Source organism: Erinaceus europaeus, chromosome 17 (assembly GCF_950295315.1).
Source record: "Erinaceus europaeus chromosome 17, mEriEur2.1, whole genome shotgun sequence".
Lineage (NCBI taxonomy): Eukaryota > Metazoa > Chordata > Mammalia > Eulipotyphla > Erinaceidae > Erinaceus > Erinaceus europaeus.
Genome location: NC_080178.1, coordinates 45903375 through 45925941, shown reverse-complemented (window position 1 = coordinate 45925941; position 22567 = coordinate 45903375). Strand labels below are relative to the sequence as shown.

The following is a 22567-nucleotide window of genomic DNA, read 5'->3' as shown; positions in this document are numbered from 1 at the left end:
TTATCTTATGCTGGTCTGCAGGGGGCATTTCAAAGAACGGGGCTTGCTCTACATGTGACATTATCTTATGCGGGTGCAGGAGCATTTCAGGGCGTATGTCCTATATAGGACTGGATGGATCAACCTGCCAATGCCCATGTTCATCGGGGAAGCAATTACAGAAGCCGGACATTGACCTTCTGCACCCCATAATGACCCTGGGTCCATACTCCCAGAGGAGTAAAGAATAGGAAAGCTGAAAAGTGCTCTGGCTAACTTTTAAAAATAAATAAATAAATAATAAAAAGAGCACTTGAGTGTTTAGACCAATATTCCTAGTTCTAGATTGATTTCTTCCACTTGACCCAGCAGGAGCACCACCTGGAGGACACCTATCACTCAGTCTCATAAATATCCATGAGGGCTGAATAGGGCGGCCCTGAGCAGAACAAGGGGCGGCGCCTAGAAACCCATCCCAGGTCACATCCCCCTGGTCTGAGAGCACAACCCAGAGGGGACTTGGCCCGATGGGGCGTGGCCTGGATCAGCGCCCACGGGAGAACTCAACTGGTGCCTGCGCACCTGCCAGAGACTCTTCCACCAACAGGATGGGGGAGGCCAGTCCGGCTTCCTCTAGCTTTTCAATGCCGGTCTCAGTTTAAAAAGTTGGGCTGTGAACATCCCTGTGCATAACGTGAGGATTTTAATATGGAGCAGTGCGGTGGGCCACCAAGGCCGAATGGGCGAGTCCACAACCCAGACGTCAGTGTCTTCAATGAGGCCCAGCGCAGAGGGCTGGGCAGTGTTCCTGCAGCGTTTGCGTAGGAGCTGGGGTTGAGGGGAAACCCTCGGAGCCCGCCTCTGCTGTCCAAGCACCGGTGGCCAGGGGTCCTGCAGGGGTCCTGCGAGGAGAGGCGAGGAGAGGCGAGGCGAGGCGAGGCGCTGCCTTCAGAGCCCGGCAATCACTCTCAGTCGTGGACGGGCCAGACACGTGCGGGCAGGCGCCCTGCGCCCCATTGTCAGCAGTGTGGCGGTCACCCGCCCACGGAGGCTGGGAGCCCTTTGCCACAGTGGTGGCAGCAGGGGAACATGTCCAAGAGGGAGGCGGCTGTGAAGGCAGGAAGCTACATACCTGCCGCTAAGAAGCAGAAGCTGAGCAGCTAGGAGAGGAGAACAGCAACCCGGACCTGTCTGGGGATGAGATTGTGAGTGTGGCGCTGGGGCTGGCAGCACAGGGCTCTGGCTGTGCTCTGCTCCCACCCCGCTGGCAGCAGGGAGTCTGAGCAAGGACTCCTGGCTTCTTGAGGTTCTGGTTTTTACAGACTTATCTCCCTTTCCCTTTCTTCCCTTCCCCTTCTTTCACCACCCCTGGTCATTGATAATTGACATTGATAATTTAATAAATTAAATTAATTAAATTAATAAAATAAATTAATAAAATAAATAACATTGATAATTTTCTAAAACATTGTTAAAAGTTCTGTTAATGAGACTGGAGCAGGAACCTGGCATGTGCGGACTGGGGGTTCGAACCTGCGACCTTGCGTTTGCAAAACCTGCACCCTGCCTGCTGTGCCTCCTCCCCAACTTCCAGAGTCGGATCTATTACTGTTATGATTATGATGACTATTACTAAATTTTTTAAGCTCTGCCATGAACCTTGGTGAATCATCTAGGCCTGTATTGACTGACCGTGTTGAGGCAGTCACGAGACATGGAATAATAATAACAGGTTGGCATTATTAGGGCAAGGGAGACCTGCATAATGGTTCTGCACAATCACTTTTCTGCCTGAGGCTCCAGAGTTCCAAATTCAGCCCCCAGCACCACCAGCAGCCCGTGCTGAGCCATACTCTGATAAAAAGGAAAAGAAAAAAAAAAAAAGAATATTACCACTAAGCCCAGTTTCATTGTGAAGTTTCTATCCAGTGAGGTCCTCAAACTGTCTCAGTGACGATGTGTTCAAAGTTGCTCTTCTAAAATATGAAGCCTCTTCTGATGGATCGATAGATCATAGCTTAAACTGGTTTGTCACAGGAGGCTGGTGTAAGTTTCTCAGGGTGTGTGATGTTTATTTGCTTTGGACCCCTGTTAGGAGTAAGGTTACATCTTACACATCTAGTCCCTAGAGTCTCCATCACTGAAATACACCAGCACAGACACAGCCTTTGCAAGCTAGGCCTTGACTTTCAAAGTATACAAGATAGTGGGGGCTTGTCTGTGGTATTTGTACTTGAAATTTCTGGAGACTGCATTTTACATCATTTTTCCTTTCCTGCTTGAGTTCCAATATTACTCTGTATTGGGAGTTTACATTTTGTTGCCCGTGTTTTATTGTTGTAGTTATTATTGATATCGTTGTTGTTGGATAGGACAGAGAGAGAAATGGAGAGAGGAGGGGAAGACAGAGGGGGGAGAGAAAGACACCTGCAGACCTGCTTCACTGCTTGTGAAGCGACTCCCCTTCGGGAGGGGAAGCAGGGGCTTGAACTGGGATCCTTACACCAGTCCTTGTGTTTTGCACCACCAGGAGTTGACATTTTTTACCTCTTTTACTCCTGTCCTTGGGAAATGTTTTATTCTCTTAAATTTTGTTAGGCAAGTTTTTGTAGTGATTAGAAGCTGAGACTGGATACAGTTAGTAGGTTAGAATTCCCACAGATAGGGAGTCGGAGGTATCACAGCAGGTTAAGTGCAAGTGAGTTTGAAACCTGCAGCCCTCCCAAGCAAAAGATCAGTTATGCGAAATAAGCCAGAATATTAAAGAGACTGGCACACATGAGGCCACATAGAGGTAGTATCATTCCGACCATTCTCACTGGGGGTGCTTTCTTTGTATTTTTTGCTGATATGTCAAGTCAACAATTCTAGAATGCACTTGGGACTTTAATGCTTAGAGGACTCTACTGTTTGTAGTGTCCAGTTTCTTCTTTTTTTCTTCTTGTGATAAAGGGTAAGTGACAGAGAATGAGATAGACTGTAACACCACTCCACCAGTTGGCAAACCCCCCATCCATCCAAGATGTTACCATGTGGTGACTTGTGCTGGCACCTTGGTAAGCCATCTGCTGTCCCCAACCTTCCCCTTTTTTCTTTTCTCTAGATTATAGGTGAGATATAAGAGAGATAGAGAGACAGCAGAGACCCCACAGCACATCTCCAATACTCCTGAAGCCCTACCCCCACCCCACAATCTGTCTTCTATGGTAGCCTGGGACTCAGACCCAGGGTCTTAGACATGGTAGCCTGTACACTCCACAGGTGAGCCTGCTGACACCAGCTGGTATGCTTTTTAATCTTTATTTGGAAACAAAAAAGTCTGTTTCTTAGAAAATGCTTTTTCTTTTTAGATCAGTCAGGCTATCCAGTAAAAGTAATTTGCTACTAAAAAAGAGTGTTAACACTTGGTGGATTTTTTTCCCTAAACTTATTCCTTGCAGGATGATGCTGTCAGTGTAGAAAGTGGCACAAATACAGAATGCCCCAATACACCTACAAATACCCTGAATACACATGGAAGGAAAAGCTGGTGGAAGGGAAATGGAAGTCAAAGAAATGTAAATCCTCCTTCAACTGTGTGAATAGTCTCAAGGTACGTGCTGAACACTCAGCATTACAGTTACTTTGCAGTGGAAAGCATCTTTAAGAAACTGTCCAGTTTAGAGTAATTCCAATTTACATTACTCTCAAGTTTTCTGTTTTGTAGTTGAGATACATAGTCATTTTGTATTGCTTAACTTTTTGCTTTGCTTTGTTTTAAATGGGTAATACTTGGCACAGCAGACTATTTTGTCTATGTTTTTATTCAAATTAGCTATTGTGGGAAATGTTACTCTTTTGATAAAAATCTTAAAAAATATAAGGAGCACTTGTTTGTAAAAATAGTTGACCATTTAACCTTAAGTCTCTATGAATCGAGTGATATTTCTGTGCAGTTCATACATATATGTTTTGTTTGTTGCTTGTGATTGCTTTCAAAGAAAAGGGTATAAATGTGGGCTGGGGAGATAGCGTAATAGTTATGCAAAAGAGACTTTCATGTCTGAGGCTCCAAAGATCTCAAGTTCACTCTCCAGCACCACTATAAGCCAGAGCTGAGCAGAAGTAAAAACAAGTGTGTGGGGGGGGTGAGAGTGTGTGTGTAAGGAGAGGGTATAAATGTAATACATTTTTGATTGTTGAGTATTTGGGGAAGACAGACTAGGTTACATAAGTAATTATGCCCTCAGGGGAGACTGGTGGTGGCACACCTGATTTAGTGCCCATTATCTCCAAGTGCAAGTTCAAGGACCCAGGTTTGAGCCCACATTCCCCACCTGCAGGGTCACACTTCACAAGCAGTGAAGCACATATTTCTCCCTCCCATTCTCTATCTCCCCTTCCCCTCTCTATTTCTCTCTGTCTTGTCAAACTGGGGAAAAAATGAAAACAAAAAATGGCCACTGGGAGAGGTGGATTAGTAGTGCTGACACGGAATCCCAGCGATAACCCTGGGGGTGGTGAAAATTGCTTCCTCAGTAGATTCTATTGATAAGAGGGAGGGTTGACTGGTGCTTTTAGGTGTTTTCCTCTACATCTGTTCCTTTTCCATTTTGGAGCTGTGGGTTATTGAAACCAGAGTCATTCTTGGGTACCATCTTTTGTCTTAGTGTGCTAGGGTCCTTGGAGGGTCACTGCTGACCTTATTCTCTTGCTATGGCCTTCCTGGCATAGTCAGTCACCAGGGCAGGGATATGCATTACATTGATATGTACTAAAAATGATGTCCACAAGAGGGAGATATCAGGGCACTTCCTTAGTGGTTTGACCACTAGGTTTGCATGGGAGACCTCCATTACACCAAGGTTACTTTGGGAAAGTTGGTAAGAAGCATTACCACTTAAAGAGGAGTCAGAACTTTTGCTCAGTTGTCCACCCTGTTAAACACTGGACCTTGTGCAGAGTGCAGACACTGGAAAACGCTGCCAGAATTAAGACTGGAGCTACTCCCATACCTGATGTGGTGTGTTAGGGCTGCTACAGGGCTCTGGAGGGAGAGCTCCTAAAGCCCACTGATGTCCTGAAGACCACATTCTTTAGCAGAAGGGCTGAGAAGCTGACTGAGGTGTAGGGGGAAAGCACACAGAGGAAGAGTCATTAAAAGTACTGATTTTGATTCAAAATCTTATGATGGTTTAAGAAAATAGAAAGCAAGTTTCAAGCAGTTTTCTAGATAAGTACTTGTCACCAAGCCTCTAAGTTAAGTCTTTGTAACAAAATGTTACCATGCAGCCAGTGTTTGAAAATGTCATAACTGGGGGCCAGGTGGTGGGGCACCTGGTTAAGCACACACAGTACAGTGTGCAAGGACATGGGTTCAAGCCTCTGGTCCCCCCCACAAGCAGGGGGAGAGCTTCGCAAGAGGTAAAGCAGAGTTACAAGTGTCCCAGTCTCTCCCTCTGCTCCCCTCTCAATTACTCTCTATCTCTATCCAATATTAAATAAATAAAATAAATTTCTTCAAAATGTCATAACTGGACTGTTAAGTCTCTTTAGGTATCAGAAAGTGATGATATATAAAACAGTGGCTTCCAGAATTTTGGAAGAATGTTGTATGGAGAAATGGTCAAGTGGCTTACCCTGTTTTTGATTTCTAAAATATTCATTTGTTTTGCTTCATGTTTATTTTATAGGAGGGTCACAACCAGCCACTGTTTGGGGTTCAGGTTAACTGGCTCAGTAAAGAAGGGATCCATTAGTGTTCGCAACTGTAGGAATCAAAAGAGTAAGTCTTCCTGGATGTGAGCTGGTCGATGCAGGTGTGTGCATAAATACTGAATTGTGATGTCTTTGAAGTTTATGTAGTTGGCTTGGCTTTTTTTTGTATAAAGCTACAGGCTCAGGAGATATCAAAATGATTATACAAAAGGCATTCATCTCTGTCTCTTTAAGGACCCAGATAGAAACCCCAGTATCACCCATAGCCAGAGCTGAGCAGTGCTTTGGTTTTGGAGTCTCAGTCTCTGATTAAGTAATTTTAATATATATATGTATATATTTAATTAAATTTTACATATATATATATATATATATATATATTCTAAAAACTGAAGTACTTTAGAAATTGTCCTATCAGGTGAGGGCAGATCACAGAATGATTATGCAAAGAGACTCTTCTTTCTGGGGCTGGGTTGTAGCATGCCTGGTAGAGTGCAGTGTGTAAAGACCCTGATCCAAGTCGCCAACCCCCACCTACAGGGGGAATAGCTTCATGAGTGCGGAAACAGTGTTGTGGGTGTGTTTGCCTTCCTTTTCCTCTTAATTTCTGTCTCTTTCCACTATAACTTTTATTGATTTGTTTTATTTTAATATTTTTACCATACCACTGTTCAGCTTTGGTTTATAGTGGTACAAGGCATTGGAGCCTCAGACATGAGAGTCTTTTTGCATAGCCATTATACTATCTACCCCCACCCACAATAAAAATTTAAAGAATATTTATTTGTTTATCAATGAGAGAGAGAACCAGATTATTACAGTCACATGCATACCAGGATTGAAATCAGCACCTCTTGCCTGAGATCCCAAGGCTTTAGACACTGTGCCATCTCTCAGGCTAGTTTGTTTTTAAAAAATTGTCCTATCAAAGCTAGTATTAATGACTTTTATATTTATTTGGATTTTCAGGGGAGTTTTTTTCCCTCTCATATTCTTTTTAATTTCTGTAGAATTATAAGCCATTTGTTTTCTAATTTTTACATTATTTTTTATCATTTATAAAGTGGAAATATTGGCAAGACCATAGGATAAGAGGGGTATAATTGCACACAGTTCCCACCACCAGAACTCCCTATCCCATTCCCTCCCTTGAAGACGTCCCTATTGTTTATCTCTCTGGTAATATGGACCCAGGATCATTATGGGGTGTAGAACATGGAAGGTTTGGCTTCTGTAATTGCTTCACAAGGGCAGAGATTCATAATTCTAACCTGTCATGAGACAGATTTTTATATTTTATTATTTCAGTGGGGGGGTAGATAGCATAAGGGTTATGCAAAGAAACTCTCATGTCTGAGGCTCTGAAGTCCCAGGTTCAGTCCCCTGCACTACCATAAGCCAGAGCTAATCAGTGCTCTGTTTTTAACCATATATGTGTGTATGAGTGTATATATATGTATGTTTGGTTTTTTATTTGTTTATTTTTGACCTGAGAACCCCATAGTTCCCAGGTCTCCAGTACAGTCTCCAACACCGTTAAAAACCAGAGCTGAGCAGTGTTCTGGTCTTTCTCTCTGTATCTCTCTCATTACAATAAATAAAATATTAAAAGAGAAAGGAAGAACGGTGACTTGTCATTCAGTTATTTCTGACTGGCTCTAGTTGGAATACAGCAAGGGCCAGTATACTGTAGTCTTGGGTGATGGCCACTTGATTTGTTCAATAGTTACTGATCTTTGTGAAAGTTGGGAAGAGATCAGAGCACTGCCTGGTTCTGGCATATGGTGGTGTCTTGGAGTGAAGCTGAACCTCAGGAGTTTCAGTCATACAAGCTTGGTGTGCAGCTTGCAGGGCTGCCTCCCTGGCCCTGGCCAGTGTTTGGGTAAATAAACTTCATTGGTACACAAGCAGTGTCTGGCTGTCACTGCAGAGTTGAGTAGTGCAGCAAAGAGCCAAATAATAAAAAAATATTGAGTGGAAGGCATTGCTTTTGTTTATCACATGCTGTAGATATTTCTTTTTGTCTCCAGGGTCATCCCTGGGACTTAATGCCTGCATTACAAATCCAAATCCATTGCTCCTGGTAGCCATCTTTGTTCCATTATTATTGCTATTGTTATTGTTTTTGTTTTGGATAGGATGGAGAAATTGAGAGGGGGAGAGAAAGATACCTGCAGATCTGCTTTGCCCATTGTGAAGCAGTCCTCCCTGCAGGTGGAAGTCTGGGGCTTGAACCAGCATTCTTGAGCCAGTCTTCGCACTCTGCACTATGTGCTCCTAACCCTGTGTGCCACCCCTCCATGTAGCTTTTTGATGAAAAGACTTGTTTAAATCTAATGGTGTAAAGAGAAATGAGAACTTCTGTGTCAGAAACTTTTATCGGTTCTTGAGAACCTCCACGTGTTGAATTATAACCCTTTTACTTTTTGAAAACAGTAACTTGTTAACTGACATATCTTAGGCTGATGAAAATGTTTACACTTGTGGTTGGACATATGATAGCAATACCAGCCATCTTCTGCAGGCTGTGGCTGTATGTAGAGGCATAATTAGGATTATTAATCCATAACAATGTAGTGCATAAAGGTAGGTTTCTGGTTCAGTTGTAGTGCAATTGCACTTCCCCCCCTCTCCTCTCCCCTCTCCCCTCTTCTCCCACTTACCCCCTCAGTGCACCCCTGAGTACTACCTCAGAAGTATTTCTCCTCATTCAGGAAAACTGTCATAGCACTGAAGCTTCCTTCAGTACTTTGGGGGCTCAAACTGGGCTCAAAAGTGCACGGCCAAGTAAGCATACTATAAAAGTAAGTTATGTTTGCCTGTTCTAAAATGTTTTTAAGACCTAAAGGTATATTTTTTTTCTGCTTTTGAAAGTTTGAGCTCATACCTGTAAATTTACATGAGATACAAATATTTAAAGTTGCAGTATAATCCCATTTTTGTACTTTACACAGCTGATGTCCAAGCTTTTTAAAAAAAATTTATTTATTTTGCCCTGTTGTTTCCCTTGTTGCATATCGTTGTTATTATTGCTGTTGTAATTGTTGTTGCATAGGACAGAGAAAAATCAAGAGAGGAGGAGAAGACAGAAAGGGGGAGGGAAAGATAAACACCTACAGACTTCCTTCACCACTGGAGCAACTCCCCTGCAGGTGGGGGAGACATGGGCTAGATCTGGGATTCTTATGCTGGTCCTTGCGCTCTGCTCAACCTGCACTTAACACACTGCGCTACCGCCTGACTCCCAAAGTCCAAACTTTTCAAGTTACTATATATTACTATATAAAAGTCTACAGTAAGTGATTTTGACCTTTTTTTTTTTTTTGTCTGTGCTAGACAGACACTCTGGTGGCAATATTTGGTAGTGTGGAAGGGCACAGAGATGAAGTTCTGAGTGCTGTAAGTTGAGAGCTGCAGGGCAGTGACCTTCAGGTGCGTGTAGCTGGGCATGGCCCTTGTGGGCCTCTTCCCTTACAAGAAAGAATATGATTTGTCTCATGGAATCTGCCAGCTTCACTGACTTATAGAATCGAGGTTTTTATCTTACAGGTGAAAACCTGAAGGAAGTTTCTTGGTTTTTGCTCCATATTCTTTTTTTTACCAAAGGACTGCTCAGCTCTGGCTTATGGTGGTATGAGGGAGTGCACTTGGGTCTTTAGAGCCTCAGGCATGAGAGTACCTTTGCATAACCATTTGCTGTCTACCCCCAACCCTTGATCCATACTCTTTTTTTTATTTCTTTGTTGGGAGAGTAGTGTTTTGCATACCACAGTAAATACAATAGTTTGTACATGCATAACATTTCTCAGTTTTCCACATAACAATACAATCCTCAATAGGTCCTCTGTCATCCTTTTCTAGGACCTACACTCTCCCCCCACCCCCAACCCAGAGTCTTTTAATTTGGTGTAATCCACCAACTCTAGTTCAGGTTCTACTTGTGTTTTCTCTTCTGATCTTGTTTTTCAACTTCTGCCTGAGAGTGAGTTCATCCCATATTCATCCTTCTGTTTCTGACTTATTTCACTTAACATGATTTCTTCATGTTCCATCCAAGATGCGCTGAAAATGATGAAATCACTGTTTTTAATAGCTGAGTAGTATTCCGTTGTGAACATAGACCTCAACTTGCTCATTCACTAATCTGTTGTTGGACACCTGGGTTGTGTCCAGGTTTTGGCTATTACAAATTGTGCTTCTGTGAACACAAATCTTTTGGAAGGGTGTGTTGTATTCCTTAGGATATATCCCCAGGAGAGGAATTGCAGGATCGTAGGGCAGGTCCATTTCTAGTCTTCTGAGAGTTCTCCAGAATGCTCTCCCCAAAGGCTGGACCAATTTACATTCCCACCAGCAGTGCAGGAAGGTTCCTTTGACCCCACAACCTCTGCAGCATTTGTTGCTGCTATCTTTTCTGATGTATGACATACACACAGAAGAGAAGTGGTATCTGATGGTTGTCTTTATTTGCATTTCTCTAACAATCAAAGACTTGGAGAATTTTTTCATGTGTTTCATGGCCTTTTGAGTCTCTTCTGTTGTGAATATTCTGCCCATGGCTTCTCGCCATTTTTGGATGTGGTCATTTGTTTTCTTGTTGTTGAGTTTGGCAAGCTATTTATATATTTTGATTATTAAACTATTGTTATGTGATTCAGTTTCATTCTTCTGCATGTTTCAACCCATTTTTTCCAACACCATTTGTTGAAGAGACTCTGCTTTCTCCATTTAATAGTCTGGGCACCTTTGTCAAAGATTAGATGTCCATGATGTGGGGGCTTACTTCTGGGTTCTCACTTCTATTCCACTGGGCAGTGTGTCTATTCATGTTCCATTAGCAAGCAGTTTTGATGACAGTGACCCCATAATACAATTTTGAGATCTGGGAGTGTGATGCCTCTAGTTCTGTTCTTTCTACTCAAGATTGTTTTCGCAATTCTAGGTCTTTTCTGGTTCCAGATAAACATTTGTAACATGTGTTCTCCTAAAAATGTGTTTGGGATCCTGATGGGGATATCATTAAATTTGTAGATGGCTCTGGGTAGTATATTCACATTAATGATGTTAATTCTTGCTTGATAGTGTTTTTTAATGATATTTGTGGGGTTGTCAGAAAAGTCATGACACATTTTACATAGAAAAGTACTTCATTACTTTTCCTGCAACCCAAGACATAATACAGGTTTGTGTGTTAAGGAACTGGGTTTAAGTTACTTACTATTAATAGTTGGTTACAAGATTATAAGATATACACTTTATAGTTCCATACCATGTCCACCCTTCCACCTCCCAAAGCTAACCACTGTAGTTCTCTTAATTCTTAACAGTTTCCTTGCTTCTGTTTTGTTTGGATGCCCCACCCTTTGACAAGTTCATGTAAATCAGTTCTCTAAATTCTACATATGAGTGAAACTATCTGGTAGTTTTCTTTCATCTGTTTACTTATTTCACTAAGCATAATCACCTTCAGTTCCATCCATTTGTCCCAAAGGACACAATATCATCTTTTTAACTGCACAGTAGTATTCCATTGAATATATATGTCATAACTTCTTTGGCCAGTCATCTGATGAGGGTCATCCAGACTGCTTCCACTTTGGCTATTTTGAATAACGCAGCTGTGAACATAGAGGTGCATATGTCCCTTCTAATTGGCACTTGAATGGGATGCTTTTTTGTTCTGATAGAAGGAGAGACACCGCAGCACCAGAGCTCCTTTTTCCATAGTACCCACCATATAGTGCTGGGCTTCAGATCGGGGCATTGCGCTGTGTGATGAACTCTCTCTTGTTCCCTCATAATATAATTTTAAATACTAAGTGTGTCCTACCTACCTACCATTGCACTGCTCAACTATGGCTTATGGCAGTGCTGACGACTGAGCCTGGGGCCTTGGAGACTCAGGCATGAAATTTTATGCAGAACCATTTTGCAGTCTCCCCTTCCCCTGAGTTAATTCCCCTCCACTGAAATAGGTACACTTCTTTATACTTGGGTGTTCTGACTCATTTGATGTCACAGTACCTCCCAGACTGGGTGGCTTCAGGTTTGTTTGAAAGTGAAGTGACAGAGCTACTTATGAGAAGAATCCCCCCTTCAACTTAACTTTTTTTCTGCTGTTTCTCCTGGTATGGGGTTTTTCTCTCTCTCTTCCCTCCTTGGAGCTTCATGTGGCCCAAGCATAATTCTGAGACGGGTGTAATGTACCCACTCCACATTTGCAATACTTAGATTTTTTTTAAATTTTTTAAAATTATATTTACTTATTGGATAGAGACAGCCAGAAATTGAGAGTAGGGGGAGATAGACAGAGAGACACCTGTAGCCCTGCTTCGCCACTCGCAGAGCTTTCCTCCTGCAGGTGGGGGCCAGGGGCTTGAACCTGGGTCCTTGCGCACTGTAACATGTGCGCTCAACCAGGTGCGCCACCACCCGGCCCCACAATGCTTAGATTTATCGAGGTAGTTTCATCCCCCAGTGAAGTGATCACTTGCTTTTATCACTACCAAATAATTTTTGTTTATAGCCTCTGGTGGTCTGTGCATTCCTTATGTAAGTGATCAAACAAATGAATGTGGCAATTTCATTCTTCCTTATTTTGTTTTATATCTTAATTTTTATTTATATAAAGGAAACACTGACTAAAACCACAGCATAAGAGGGGTACAACTCCACAAACTTTTCACCACCAGAACTCTGTGTCCCATCCACTCCCTTGATAGCTTCTTATTTTTTATCCCTCTGGGAGTATCGACCCAGGGTCATGGGGTCCAGAAGATGGAAGGTCTGGCTTCTATAATTGCTTGCCTGCTGAAGATGGGCATTAGCAGGTTGATCCATTCTCCTAGGCTGTCTCTCTCTTTCCCTAGTGGGGTGGGGTTCTGGGGAAGTGGGGCTCCAGGACATGGGGTCATCTGGGGAAGTGGGGCTCCAGATGATGGGGTCATCTGTCCAGGGAAGTCCGGTTGGCATCATGTTAGCATCTAGACCCTGGTGGCTGAAAAAAGAGTTAATATATAAAGCCAAACAAATTGTTGACTAATCATGAACCTAAAGGCTATAAAAGTGCAGATGAAGAGTTTGGGGTTGGGGTGGTCTCTGTTTTGTAGATAGCTAGTAAGCCTATTTTAGTTATATTCCAAAGGACCCATGACTATACTAGTTGTGTTTTTTTTTCTTCCTGAGAATGACATTTGACATGAAAGTGGATCTAAGTTACTGTCTGGGGAGATGATATCATGACTGGAAAAAGGACCCGAAAGCTGTATCAGGGAAGAGAGTAGTTCCCAAATATGGGAAAGGTGTATAAATATTGTGGACTGTAAACCTCATCAATTTGATCTGATCCTGGGCCCATATTCAGCTTAGGAGCCTATGTGACCTCTGCATCCCTATAGATCTGAGCTCACATTCTGTGGTCATGAGTAGGAGCGTTTCAAGCTGCCCCAATTTCAGGACCCATCTTCCTCAGGTGTAGCATAGAGTATTTTATCCATCCTCCTCTCAGAGGATGAAACATTCTGTACCGTTTTTTTTTTTTTTTTTTTTTTTTTAATTTTTTATTTAAGAAAGGATTAGTGAACAAAAGCATAAGGTAGGAGGGGTACAACTCCACACAATTCCCAACACCCAATCCCCATAACCCACCCCCTCCCCTGATAGCTTTCCCATTCTCTATCCCTCTGGGAGCATGTACCGTTTTTGATCCACATTGAGGACAAGGTCCTATGGGGATCCACAGAGAGGTATATAGTGTTGCTCCTCATAGATACGACCATTAGCAATGGTGAGAGGAATCTATTTGAGATCTAAGCCTATCATGTATGTATGGGATACTCTGGACTCCCTGACTAGGGCCCCAGCTGATGGGGTGGCCTGATAGTGACTAAAGAGTCATCATCAAAGTATGCCAGTCTCTTGCCTTTTTAATTTTTTATATTTATTTATTTATTTATTTTCTCTGTTGTTGCCCTTGTTTTTCATTGTTCTTGTAGTTATTATTGTTGTCGTCATTGTTGGATAGGACAGAGAGAAATGGAGAGAGGAGGGGAAGACAGAGAGGGGGAGAGAAAGATAGACACCTGCAGACCTGCTTCACCGCCTGTGAAGCGACTCCCCTGTAGGTGGGGAGCTAGGGGCTCTAACCAGGATCCTTATGCCACTCCTTGCGATGTTTCTTGCCTTTATTCAGCTTTTGTAGTCCTTACTTTGATAAGGTTAGCTTTGGAGTGACTGAGGGAAGTATAATAGGAAGTAGGTGAGGAGGGTATCTAACACTATTTCATTAGGAACTTTATGGTGTCTCTTTAGGTCTTTCTGCTTGCTTGCTGCATATACTGACTCACTACAGACTATTGTGCCCTTTTGCTTTCAGGTATATAGTCTGCCCTAATTTTTTTTTAAATTTTTTATCCTAATTTATGGATACATGTGAATATAGGCCCTATCTCACGGAACCAGAGCACTGCTCGGCTCTGGCTTATGGTGATGCTGAGGATTGAACCTGGGACCTTTGGTGCCTCAGGCAAGAACATCTTTTTGCATAACTGTTATGCCATGTCCCTAACCCAATACCTTTGTCTTTTACTGTAGTAAACTCTACAGTCTTTTCATACTTAGAAAAAAGCTTTTCTACGGTTCGAACCCTGGCTCCCCACCTGCAGGGGAGTCGCTTCACAGATGGTGAAGCAGGTCTTCAGGTGTCTATCTTTCTCTCCTGCTCTCTGTCTTCCCCTCCTCTCTCCATTTCTCTCTGTCCTATCCAACAATGACAACAACAATAATAACTACAACAATAAAACAACAAGGGCAACAAAGGGAATAAATAAATAAAATTTAAAAAGATGAAAAAAAGCTCTTCTAAATAGATGAGTAATGAGTGATTAGGTAAAGGGGTGAGTTGGATGCTTACACTGTACTTGAGGTCAGCCCACTACTCTATTCTTCAGAAGTTCATGAGTGCTCATCTCAATTGAATCTCAGGTCCAGAGTCGGGTGGTAACTCAGCAGATTAAGCACACATGGCGCAAAGCACAAGGATTGGTTTAAAGACACCAGTTCGAGCCCCTGGCTCCCCATCTGCGGGGGGGGGGGCTGTGCTTCACAAGTGATGAAGTGGGTCTGCAGGTGTCTATCTTTCTCTCACCCTCTCTATCTTCCCCTCTGCTCTCCATTTCCCTCTGTCCTATCCAACTAGGATGACTCAATAACAACAACAATAATAACTACAACAATAAAATAAGGGCAACAAAATGGAATGAACAAATAAATAAATATTTTAAAAAAGAATCTAAGTTTGTTTCCCTCACTTCAGGCAACTGCCATGGCATGAACTTTGTAGTGGAAATCAGGTGCCAGAGAACAGAAGATAGCTACAGCAGCAGGACTTCTTCCTGGAGGAATATGAGTTTCTTCAGTCGGAATTTATTGCCTAGTTGAAACTTTATACTAAGATAAGCATTTGGTGCTATGAATTTACCTTTAGCCCCTTGTTATATTTGTCTTATTGATTTATAGTTTGATTCCATTGTGGTCAGAATATATTTTATGATTTTCTTTATTTTGCTTTTAAAATACTAACATGAGAGAGAGCCAGGGCACCACTCTGACATGTGATGTTAGGAGTAAAACTTGGGGCCTCCTGCTAAATTTTAAGTCTACCCCTCTGGTGTTGAGAAATATTTAACATATTTTTGCAGCTACTAATCAGAAATGCTGTATGAACTAGACGGCATTTTGGAAACCTGTTTTTTTTTTTTTTTTTTTAATGGTGAGGAAATGTAAAAAGATGACAAGAATATGTGTCATCTTGTCAACATTGGGTTGTCAGAAACATGATGCGTTTTTGCATAGGAAAAATATGTCATGACATTTCCAAAATCTAATGGCATAAAAGTACATACAACTTTGTGAATGTGAACATAGCCTCTCTATTTTGATTTTAGGGTGCTGGGCAGTGGCACACCTAGTTAAGTGCACACATTACCATGCATGCTTCCATGGTTCACTAGTGGTAAAGCAGGTTTGCAGATGTCTCTCTCTGTCTCTTTCTCCCAGGGTTATCACTGGTGTTGGGTAGCTGGCAATACAAATCCACTGCTTGTGGAGGCCATTTTTTAATTTTATTTGATAGGACAGAGAGATATTGAGAAAGGGAGGGAGACAGAGAAAGAAGACACCAGGGCCAGTCAGTGACACACCTGTTTAATTAAGCACACACATCACAGTGTACAAGGACATGGGTTCAAGCCCTTGGCTCCACATGCAGGGGGAAATCTTCACAAGTAATGAAACAGTGCTGCAGGTGTCTCTGTCTCTCTCCCTCTCTATTTCCTCCTCCCCTCTCTATTTCTCTCTGTCTTTCCAATAATAATAAATAATAATATTTAAATTTTTTAATTTACTTCTTTATTGGGGAATTAATGCTTTACATTCAACAGTAAATACAATAGTTTGTACATGCATAACATTTCCCGGTTTCCAATTTAACAATACAACCCCAACTATGTCAATTATCATCCTTCATGGACCTGTATTCTCCCCATCCACCCACCCCAGAGTCTTTTACTTTGGTGCAATATGCCAACTACATTTCAGGTTCTACTTATGTTTTCGTTTCTGATCTTGTTTTTCAACTTCTGCCTGAGAGTGAGATCATCCCATATTCATTCTTCTGTTTGTGACTTATTTCACTTAACATGATTATTCCAAGGTCCATCCAAGATTGTCTGAAAACGGTGAAGTCACTATTTTTTTACAGCTGAGTAGTATTCCATTGTGCATATATACCATAACTTGCTCAGCCACTCGTCTGTTGTTGGACACCTGGGTTGCTTCCAAGTTTTGGCTATTACAAATTGTGCTGCCAAGAACATATGTGTACACAGATCTTTTTGGATGGATGTGTTGGGTTCCTTAGGATATATCTCCAGGAGAGGAATTGCAAGGTCATTGGGTAGGTCCATTTCTAGCTTCTGAGAGTTTTCCAGACTATTCTCCACAGAGGTTGGACCATTGACATCCCCACCAGAAGTGTAGGAGGGTTCCTTCGACCCCACACCCTCTCCAGCATTTGTTGCTGTTACCTTTTCTGATGTATGACATTCTCAAAGGAGTGAAGTGATATCTCATTGTTGTCTTCATTTGCATTTCTCTGACAATCAGAGACTTGGAGCATTTTTTCATGTGTTTCTCGGCCTTTTGGATCTCTTCTGTGGTGAATATTCTGTCCAAGTCCTCCCCCCATTTTTGGATGGGGTTATTTGTTGTCTTGTTGTTGAGTTGGGCAACTTTAAAATTTATGCGGAAAAGAGCTCTGCCAATATTTTCCTCTAAGTATCTGATAGTTTCTGGTCTAACCTCCAAGTCCTTGACCCACTTGGAATTTACCTTTGTATTTGGTGAAGTACAGTGATTCAGTTTCATTCTTATGCATGTTTCAACCCATTGTTTCCAACATCATTTGTTGAAGAGACTCTGTTTTCCGCATTTAATAGACTGGGCACCTTTGTCAAAGATTAGATGTCCGTAGGTGTGGGGCCTCATTTCTGGGCTCTGAATTCCACTGCTCAATGTGTCTATTCATGTTCCAGTACCAAGCAGTTTTGATGACAATGGCCCTATAATACAGTTTGAAATCTGGGAGTGTGATGCCTCTGGTTCTGTTCTTTTTTCTCAAGATTGTTTTGGCAATTCTAGGTCTTTTCTGGTTCCAGCTAAACTTTTCTAGCATTCTATTCTCCGAAAAAATGTGCTTGGATTCTTGATGGGTATAGCATTAAATTTTAGATGGCTCTGGGTAATATATTCATTTTGATGATGTTAATTCTTCCAACCCATGAACATGGAATATCTTTCCACTTCTTTGTGTCTTTTTCAATTTATTTGAGTAGTGACTCATAATTTTCAGTATACAAGTATTTCACTTCTTTGGTTAGATTTACTCCTAGATATTGTTGGCTAGTATGCCAGCTCCCCCGTCTTCTGTCTCTAGTCCTGCTTAACCAAGCACTGGTATGCCTGTATGGGATTGGTCTGATCCCACTCAAAGCTGCAGTCTATTTACATAAATCACTAACTATGCACCACCCTCCCTCCAGGGCATTGGTGGTTCAGTGGTAGAATTCTCACCTGCTCCGCCCCCTCTCCTTGTCACACCCTGATTTTCACCAGTCACTTTTCTCTCCACCCTCTCTACATCACATCTTGTTCACACCCTACTTGGAAAGTATATATAGGACAGGATTGTTCCTTTTAGTTTAGCATAGCTTGGCTTAGATAGTGCTGAGTCCTGCATGAATAAAGAGATACTGTGTACAGCTCAGCCATGAGTCCCTGGCCGTCTGTCTCCTGTCAGTGAAGCTCAGCACGACAAGATATATTATTGTTTCTGTTGCTATAGTAAAAGGAATTGATTTCTGGATTTCAATTTCTTCTAACGTAGTGTTTGCATAGAGGAATGCCACTGACGTTTGAATGTTAATTTTGTAACCTGACACCTTACTGTATTGCCTGATGATTTCCAAAAGCTTCTTGCTGGATTCTTTAGGTTTTCCATGTATACTATCATGACATCTGCAAATAAGTAGAGTTTGACTCCTTCTCTTCCAATCTGTATGCCTTTAATTCCTTGCTCCTGCCTGATTGCTATGGCAAGAACTTCCAACACTATGTTGAATAGTAATGGTGATAGTGGGCAGCCCTGTCTAGTACCTGATCTGAGGGGAAATGCTTCCAGTTTTTCACCATTGAGTATGATGTTGGCTGTAGGTTTGCTATATATAGACTCCACTGTCTTCAGGAATTTTCTATCTATTCCCATTTTTGTAGTGTTTTGATCATAAAGGAATGTTGTATTTTGGCAAAGTCTTTCTCTGCATCTATTGATATGACCATGTGGTTTTTGGTCTTGCTTTTGTTGTTGTGGTGGATCACATTGATTGATTTATGTATACTAAACCAACCTTGCATGCCTGGGATAAACCCCACATGGTCATGATGAACAATCTTTTTGATATACTGCTGTATCTCGTTGTCTTGAATTCTGTTCAATATTTTTGCATCTATGTTCATCAGAGATATTGGTCTGGAGTTTTCTTTTTTGTTTGTGTCCCTGCCTGCTTTTGGTATCAGAGTGATGTTGGCTTCATAGAAGCTGGAAGGGAGTATTCCACTGTCTTCAATCCTCTGGAAGACTTTTACAAGTAGAGGTATTAGTTCTTCTTTGAATGTTCTGTAGAATCCATTGGTAAAACCGTCTGGTCCAGGACTTTTATTTTGGGAAGCTTTTTGATAACTGTTTTAATTTCATTAGCTGTGATGGGCCTGTTCATGTTATCCACTTCCTCTTTACTTAGTTTTGGAAGTTGGTAGGTATCTAGGAAATCGTACATTTCTTACAGGTTCTCTAGATTGGTGGCATATAGTTGTTCATAGAAGCCTCGCATGATATGTTGAATTTCTGTGGTGTCTGTTGCGATATCTCCTCTTTCATTTACTATCTGATTTATTTGGGTCTTCGCCCTTTTTTGTTTTGTGTGTCTGGCTAAAGGTTTGTTGGTTTTGTTCACTCTTTTGAAGAACCAACATTTACTTTCGTTGATCTTTTGTATGGTTTTCCTATTCTCAATGTTATTTATTTCTGCCCTAACTTTAGTGATTTCTGTCCTTCTGGTTGCTTTAGGGTTACTTTGATCTTCTTTTTCTAGGTCTTTAAGATGTGCAATCAGGCAGTTTATTTTTGCTTTTTCTTGTTTCCTAATGTGTGCTTGTTTAGCTATGAACTTCCCTCTTAGTACTGCTTTAGCTGTGTCCCAAATATTTGGATAGCTTGTGTCTTCATTTTCATTGAAGTCTCGAAACATTTTGATTTCTTCCTTTATTTCTTCTTTGACCCAGAAGTTGTTAAGAAGTGTACTGTTGAGCTTCCACATTTTGGGACTGTTACTAATCTTTTGTTGATTGTTAAGTGTTAGTTTAATTCCACTTTGGTCTGAGAAGATGCTTGGGATGGTTTCAATGCTCTTGAGTTGAATGATGCTGTGTTTGTGGCCTAATATGTGGTCTGTCCTTGAGAATGACCCATGTGGATTTGAGTAAAATGTGTATTCCTGTTTCTTGGGATGAATGACTCTGACAATGTCCAATAGTTCCAGTTTATTTATCTCTTCATTTAGCTCCCTTATGTCTTTCTTGATATTCTGCCTGGATGATGTGTCAAGTTGAGAGAGTGGGGTATTGAATTCCCCTACTATGATTGTGTTGCTGTTAATATATTGCTGTAGCTCTTTCAGTAGAAGTTTGATGTATTTAGATGGCTTCTCATGGGATGCATAGATGTTAATAATTGTTCAGTCCTCTTGATTGACTGATCCTCTGAGCATTAAGTAGTGTCCATTCCTATCTTTTTTAATCTTATCTATTTTAAAGTCTGTCATGTCAGATATGAGAATAGGTGTTCCTGCCCTTTTTTGTGGGCCACTGGCTTGTAAGATAGTTTTCCATCCTTTCACTTTTGAGTCTGTGTTTGTCTGGTTGAATTATATGGGTTTCCTGTAGACACCATACTGTTGGGTTGTGTTTTCTGATACATCTTCCTACTCTGTGTCTTTTAATAGGTGAATTCAGGCCATTGACATTTATTGATATCAAGGAGTGAAGATATTTTAATGCCATTCTTGTAGAGTTTTAGAGTGTTTTGATATATGTCTGCCGGGATAGCCTGAGGTTACTTCTTCCCAAACTAGTGCTCTTTGGTTTGGAGAGAACTCAACTGGAGCCGATCTAGGCTGCTGTGTGGGAGAGGGATCAGGAACTCGGGCCACACTAACTTCGCAGGAGACACACTCTGGAACTCTCGGAGCCGGAAAGCAATTTCCAAGTGTCTTTAGTCAGAAGAGCAGCTGTTTTTATACTCTCCAGGTAGGGTGGAAATAGGATGTGATATAGAGAGGGTGGAGAGAAAAGTGACTGGTGAAAATCAGAGTGTGACAAGGAGGGGGCAGAGCCGGCAAGAATCCTATCACTGAACCACCAATGCCCTGGAGGGAGTGTGGTGATTTATGTAAATGTAAAAGTGATTTATGTAAATAGACCAAAGCTTTGAATGGGATTAAATCTATCCCTATATAGGCATATGGTTAAGCAGAAGCCAGGGGGAGCTGGCATACTATCCAACATCTCCTCCTTTCTTTTTAACTATTTGCCATAGTATCAGGAGTGTGGGACACTTTGTGAGGCAGGGAGACTGATAAGCGGCACACTTTTTGGGGTTCTACTGTCCCTCCTTGCTCAATCTCTCCGTAGAGAGAGAGACTAACAGGTTTGACACACCCCTCAGGCTCAAGCCCTTCCAAGCTCAACCATATCCTCACAATTCCCCCAACATCTCCCTCTTACTTAATGGCCATATATAACTGGGTCAATGTCTGTAAAAGGCTTCATCTCTGTCAGGGGAATAGCAGTGTAGGGGTGAACAGAAACCTGTTGGGAAGAAAGCAGAATGATAGCGTGTAAGTGTCTTCAAAAAGAACTAGCACAAGACAGGGAGGGATAAGTAAGATTAGCAAGAGACAGAGTGAGCCTGATGGGTGGAGGAGTGGGGGCCTGATAAGCTGAGGGGCTAGAGGGGTGATCTGGCATTGCAAAATCCCAAGTCAACTGGCGGAAAGTTCTATGAACTGCTACAGTCATTCTTCAAGAAGTCCAGCAGTATAAAGGGAGTGTCCAATAAGTTCTATAGAAGCATCAGTCCAATGTCAATGGCCAGGAAATAAATGCCACATGTCTATCTTGATGGAGGAGGACTGGAACTTTTCTTCTCTGTAGAGAGTGACCTGGAATCGCCAAAACATGATGGGCGAAACAGAAGCAGGAAGAGCAGACACCGATGGTTGAGAGAAAGGCAGTAGGAAAGTCTTGTCCTTTAGAGTCTGTGAATCAGGTTCTACAGATTGTGTCAGGTCACATCATGGGTTTTGGGGGATGGCTGTAATTGTGGGTGATGTCAGAGGTCAGGGGTCCAAGATGGATTTCTGGGGATTCTATATGAGCAGATGCTTCTTTATGCAAAGGCTTGTCATAGCTGTAGTCAATTACTTATGAAAAAACTTTGTAACAAATTAGAAGTTTGCTACAATTGATAACTCAATGATTATAATTGGTTTAGGTATCTTTATAATTTCGTGTAAAGGTCATCTTATGTGACCTCATGTAGCAGTCTCTATATAGCAAAATTTTCATACTGAATTTAAGTCACATATATTGATTCTTAACTATTTTTACATTGGGTTTTGAAGCAAACTCAGGTTACTAGAATTAACACATTTTAGTGACAATTTTTTTTGGTACATTTACAATATCAGATTGATGCCAAATTTGTTGTGGTTTAATTTCCAGATAGCTTACAGGACATTTTTGGGGATCCTCCAAAAATGTCCTGTATAGAGGATTTGTATTTTAACTTAGGAGATGATGAATTGTCACATTGAATATTTAGAATTTTACCTTAAGCACTCAGTTACTTTAATGAATTGATTTTACCTCTTCTCGTAAGAATGTAGCTTCGAAGTTACAATTTAACCTTTATATTAATGTTTACCAAACTTGAAACACACGTATTAAACATATAGTTTATAACACCAAGGAGGAGAAAAACTTGTAAATAAGACATATCATTTCAAATGCGAATTTAGATCTACTGTCATAGTTGAACCATCTTTACTCACACAGTTTAAGACTAAACATTTCATATTTATATCAAGACTTAAAAAAGAAATCAAAAAGGGGAATGAACAATTTTTGGACTGTTTCTGGACGTCTCCAGAAACCATGGCTGTATCCAGCCGTTTTATATAAAGTTAGTTAACTTTCAGAGTACTCTGAGCACAATGGG

The 22567-nt window shown here is 41.5% G+C and overlaps 1 non-coding gene and 1 pseudogene across 1 annotated transcript; both read left to right on the top strand.

Moving 5' to 3' along the window:
• The first annotated feature begins 1068 nt into the window (after positions 1-1068).
• LOC132533727 (polycomb protein EED-like) lies at positions 1069-8245 on the top strand (annotated as a pseudogene).
• Positions 4587-4716, top strand: LOC132534170 (small nucleolar RNA SNORA3/SNORA45 family). The gene has a single exon (XR_009545843.1). It is a non-coding gene; the product is annotated as a small nucleolar RNA SNORA3/SNORA45 family (small nucleolar RNA).
• Positions 8246-22567: the final 14322 nt, after the last annotated feature.